This window comes from Lactuca virosa, chromosome 5 (assembly GCF_052849685.1).
Source record: "Lactuca virosa cultivar CGN04683 chromosome 5, Lactuca_virosa_CGN04683_v6, whole genome shotgun sequence".
Taxonomy (NCBI): domain Eukaryota; kingdom Viridiplantae; phylum Streptophyta; class Magnoliopsida; order Asterales; family Asteraceae; genus Lactuca; species Lactuca virosa.
The window spans coordinates 76347420-76353391 of NC_136430.1; positions in this window are offsets into that span (position 1 = coordinate 76347420).

Genomic DNA, 5972 nt, shown 5'->3' on the forward strand with positions numbered 1-5972 from the left:
AGAGGAAGCCGGGGCTTATGTTTATAGATGTCATAGAATACTTCTGAGCGGGCACGATCATTTTTCTTGTGTTTGAGAACAGAGTATGGAGCTTTATTTTTTTTCAGATGGGTTCTGATAGCAGTACAAGTGGTGGGTCCCTAGTAAGATGTGACCCTTTCATTCCTTTTGAGTACGATCTGGATCGACTGATATGTCAGGTGTGAGTGTTCGGCAGTTGTTATGGTCAATGACATGGTTTCATCAGTCGCATCAAGATAATCACAGCTGGAAGTATGATATCGAGATCGGTCATTCGATGTGCGAGTGACATGATGATATCTTGCTTGGGTGATCGTGCAGGAAGCCAGTCTAATAAAGTTTCTAGGTTCTGAAGAGTCAGAACTGGTACCGCAACGGTAGAGGGGTCCGTCCTTCATCGGGATAGGGAGTTCCTATTTGGGTTCGAGTGTCTTGGGAGAGAGATTGTTGTATGACATGAGATTGTTTCGGTGGTGCTTCTCGGGTTATGGGTTTCGATCTATATGCTGTTACGGAGCGATTTCGAGGGTGAAATATAATTCAAGTGGGGGGGGGGGGGAGTTTTAACACCTTTAATCCTGGATGTGAAAGTGGAAGAGTTATAGTGCATTGTAGAACCTACTCGACGAGTTGGTTGGTCCCGACTCGTCGTGTAGGAGCTGAGCTGGCCGCGCGAGTTATGTTGAGCTGAGTTTTAGGGAGTTTTAGGGGGAATTGTACCATCTTGAGCATCTCTTGTGATAGATCTCTTCCTAGGGAGTTTTAGAGCTTATTTCCATCAATATTTTTGGTTTTTGAGTTGTTGAGCTGGTTACGGACATTGAGACTCTAGATCTCAGCTATATGAGTCCTTATGAGCCCAAAGATCCAAGATTTTTCAAGCTTTGGACAAGTCTCCATGCATGAAGACCTTTATGGAGCTTGTTTTGGCATTTTGAGCCCTTTGTTCCATGCATGAACTTAAAGCTTGCAGCTTTAAGAGATGATTCAGCCTTAGGAGGCTAGATCCAGAGTATGAGACCTTTTTCTATCCCAAAATCCTCTCAATGAGGAAATGGACTGAAGAGACTCGACGAGTTGGTGAGCCGACTTGACGAGTCAGTTAGGGTTTACCCCGATGGTTTGGACGCGTCACAAACTCGACTAGTTAACAAGACAACTTGACGAGTCGCAATCGGAGCGTACTCGACGAGTTGATGAGACAACTCCAGGAGTAGGTAGCATTTCCTGATCTTTTGGACGCTGCATGAACTCGATGAGTTGGCTAGCAACTTGGTGAGTAGACTCTGGTTTTCGCAATTTACTGAGTTCTGAGGGACTCGACGAGTTCAGGAGTTGTACTCGGCGAGTTGAGTCACCATGGACTGTTCACTTAAGTGTTGACCTTCGTTGACTTTTAGAGTTGGGTCAGTGTTGACTGTTGACTTCCGTTAACTTTAGGGTTTTGGTCAACTGTGGATTTTGGAGGCAATGGAGGGCAGGGATTAGACCAGTGGCTTGAGTGAGGTATGCATTACTTTACTTTTTGAGGTGAGTCTTCTCACTATACTTCCTGAGTGGTAGTTATTGTGTGACCGAAGGGTCTTTATTGAGATACGGGACCGGAGGGTCCAACCTGAGCTGTGAGACTAGAGGTTCCTCACTATTGACCGGAGGGTCTTATTACATTACTGACCGAAGGGTCTTATTTGTTATACAGTGATATGCGTTATCATGCATACTGTATTTGTGACTTATGCTGTTATATTATATGGTGTATATGTTGATTATATATGTTCATATTTAGCTATGTGATACGTATGCATTATGCCTTGTGATTATGCTATGCTTTACTGAGTTAGGACCTGAGGGTCAGAACCGAGCTGTGAGACCGGAGGGTCCTCACTAAGACACATGACCAGAGGGTCCTTATCGAGACATAGCCATTAGAGGCTACTTATTGTGTGTGGTATTTTGGGGAACTCGCTAGGATTCGTGCTTACCGTGTTGTGTGATATGTGTTTTAGGTTCTTCTATATATTACGGGAAGGCAAAGGCTCGATTGTACACACCTGTTCGAGATTATATTGAGGATCCTGGGATACTATCAGTTGTTTTGTTGATTTGGGTTTTGACAATTGATACATTGTGGTTTAGAGAAAATGTGACATTGAGTTTTATGAGATTTAAAAACGAAAAATTTGTTTGAAAATTTAGAGTGTTACACATTGAGTCTAGGAGGCTTGGGTCTACATGCTGCAACATGCTTCTAAGGACATCCTAACTAGGACATAGTTTCGAAAATTTACCTTTCCCTCAAGCAGCAAGCATGAACCACCAAAAACCTTTGGTAATAACTACACAAGAAAAGATTAACAAAACACAAAAATATTTTTGGATTTTTGATTTTTGAAAGAAAAGAACAAAAATAACGAAAAATCTTTTTGGTATTTTGAATTTTAATAAAGAAAGACAAAAATGAAAATCTTTTTGTTATTTTTGATTTTTGATAACGAAAAAAAAAATAATAAACAACAAAACAAAAAATTGTACCTGACTAACGAAAATTTGAAACATAGCAAAAGTAACAAAGATTTTTGTCAAACTATTGTGCATGATGTCGAAAGAGAAGCATGTCGAAGCGTTTACTATGAACAGTAACCGTTCAATCATGAACAGTAACCGCTGAGTCGACATCTTTTCTCCACTTTGGCTTGTCATTCTAACGAAGGTAGTCCAGGAACATAATTGGCATTCATCATTCCTAAGCCATTTAGAATTCTTACGAAAGATTTTTCATCCAAGGGTTTTGTAAAGATATCAGCACGCTGATCAGCGGTCATTACAAAATGAACTTGTATGATTTCATCATCAACGCGATCTTTTATAAATTGATAACGAAGAGCAATGTGTTTGGTTTTCGAATTTTGCACAGGGTTATGGAAGATGTGAATGACACTTTGCGAGTTACAATACAACAATATTTTCTTCATGTTGATAGTATAATCACGTAGTTGACTTTGTATCCATTTGATTTGCGAAGTGCAAGCTGCAACAACAACAACATATTCTGATTCTGCTGTGGAAATCGAAATACATGTTTTCTTTATCGATTTCCAGCTTACTAACTTCCCATCCAGTAGTTGACACCCGCCACTTGTGCTTTTTCGATCAAGATTACAACCTCCCAAATCAGCATCTGAAAATGCTTGTATGAAAAAACCTCTCTTCGAAGGATACCACAGTCCTAACGAAGTTGTTCCTTTAAGATAATGAAATTATTCTTGACGGAAGTTAGATGAGGTTCCCTGGGATTGGATTGATACCTAGCACAATTGCATACAGAAAACATAATATCAGGTCGATTTGCCATGAGGTAAAGTAACGAACCTATCATGCTTCGATACAATGTGAGGTCAACAGCTGATTTATCCAATGATAGACTAAGCCTTGTTCGAACATCCATTGGTACTCTCAACTTTGTGTTATTTGTTATTCCGAATTTTTCCAGCAGATTTCGTGTATACTTCTCTTGATTGATGAATATGCCTTCTCTGCTCTGACGAATGTTTAATCCCAGAAAATTGTTTATCTTCCCCATCATACTCATCTCAAACTGGCTTTTCATCAAAATTTCAAATTCTCTTGACAAAGCAGGGTCAGTAGATCCAAAAAATTTATATCGTCGACATAAATTTAAACAAGGATGAGATGATCCCCAACTTTCTTTCGAAATAGAGTGGGATCAAACGATCCTTGTTTAAATTTTGATTGCTTTAAAAAATTGGTAAGAGTTGCATACCATGCTCTTGGTGCTTGTTTTAACCCATAAACAACTTTATCTAAGATATAACGATCATCAGGAAATTCTTCGTTAATAAAACCTGGAGGTTGTTTAACATACACCGTCTCTTAGTGTTCACCGTTGAGAAACGCAGACTTGACATCCATCTGGTAGACATCAAAATCCTTGTGCGTTACATAGGCTAAAAATATTCAAACTGCCTCGAGTCTTGCGATTGGGGCGAAGGTTTCCTCATAGTCTATACCTTCTTGTTGTGAATAACCTTTAACTACAAGCCTAGTTTTGTTTCGAACAACATTACCATCATTATCAGTTTTATTTTTAAAGATCCATTTTAAGCCCACAATGGAAACATATTTTGTTTTGGGAATTATTCTCCATACCGTGTTTCTTTTGAATTCAACAAGCTCAGATTGCATAGAAACAACCCGATTAGGATGTTCCATAGCAGCCTTGACTGATTTCGGTTCAATTTTCGAAATAAAAACATCGAACATGCAAAATTCCTGGTGAGTATTAAGTACCTCATTCTTTGCACAAATCTGAGCCCTCGTTAATACTCCAGCTTGTGGATCACCAAGAATTTGTTCATGTGGATGATTTCGAGTCCATCTATCCATCGGAGGATATGGTGGATCAAAATCCAACGTTGCATCTTTGAATGGTTCATCATTCTCTGAACCTGCAATTGTCACATTATCAGTTGAATCATGAAAATTTTGTGTTGATTATTTGAAATATTTGTTTGATTATCATTTTGCTCCCCCTCGACAAAATTATCTTCTTGATGCTCCCCCTCGACATTAGCATCCATTCTCCCATTCTCCCCCTCGAAAGTATGCTCCCCCTCAACATGAGTAGTCGAATTGAAGTACTCCCCCTCCAATTGATCAGTTTGTAGAACTGGCATACTTTCGTTATAAAATGGAGAATTAGTTGTCGAGTGGAAATCAACAATTTGTTGTATCACTGTCGAATCTGCAGAATGCTTCGATGCCTCAGGAATTCAATTACCCTAAGCATGGATTTCAGCATTAATAGCCCTAGCAGGAGTAGCAAAAATTAAATCATAATCAAAATCTAATGAATTAACACTTTCAGATTCATAATTTGATTCATTGATGATTGGTTTTTGTTGAAAACATTTTTCGACACTTTTGACATAGTGATCATCAAATGTGAGATTAAAGGTTTCTTCAATCTTCCTTGCTCGCTTGTTGAGCACCCTGTATGCCACAGAATTATGAGACTATCATAAGAATATTCCTTCATCATCCTAAGACTGAAATTTCGAAAGATTATCCTTAAGATTCATAATGAAGCACCTGCAACCAAAAACATGAAAATATTTTACATTTGGTTTCCTGTTGTTAATGATTTCATAAGGAGTGATATCGATTCTTCTATGAATAAAAGACTGATTTTGAGTAAAGCAAGCGGTAGAAACAGCTTCAGCCCAAAGATATTGTAAAAGATTCGTGTAAGTCAACATTATTCTTGTTGCTTCACAGAGTGAACAATTTCTCCTTTTAACAACACCATTTTGTTGAGGTGTGTAGGGAGATGAGAAGTTGTGCGAAATTCCTTTGTCAGCCAAAAACAAATCTAGAACCATGTTTTTGAACTCAGATCCATTATCACTCTTGATTTTGCAAACCTTTTTCCTCAATCTTAATTCGATGTGTTTGATAAAATCAATCATCACTTGAGCTGTTTCTGATTTCAAACGAAGAAAATATACCCAAGTAAACCAAGAAAAATCATCAACAATAACCAAAATGTACCTCTTCTTGTTGAGTGTTTCAACTGTCGAAGGACCACAAAGGTCTATATGAAGAAGTTCCAAAGGTTCGATGATCTTGGAATTAATCACAATTGGATGACCTTGTCTATGCTGTTTTCCTTGTTCGCAAGCTGCACATAGTGTACCATTATCAAATTATAATACAGGAAAACCTCGAACAAGATCTTTTACCACCAATTTGTTCAGATTTGTAAAATTCAAATGAGACAATCTTCGATGCCACAGCCAACTTATATCAGAGGAAGCCTTCGAAAGTAGACAAAGAGAAGGAACACCAACAATGGGTTTGATGTCAAGTATAAACATATCTCCTTTTCACTTTGAATTAAGAAGAACTTCTTTTGTTTCGATGTTTGATATGTT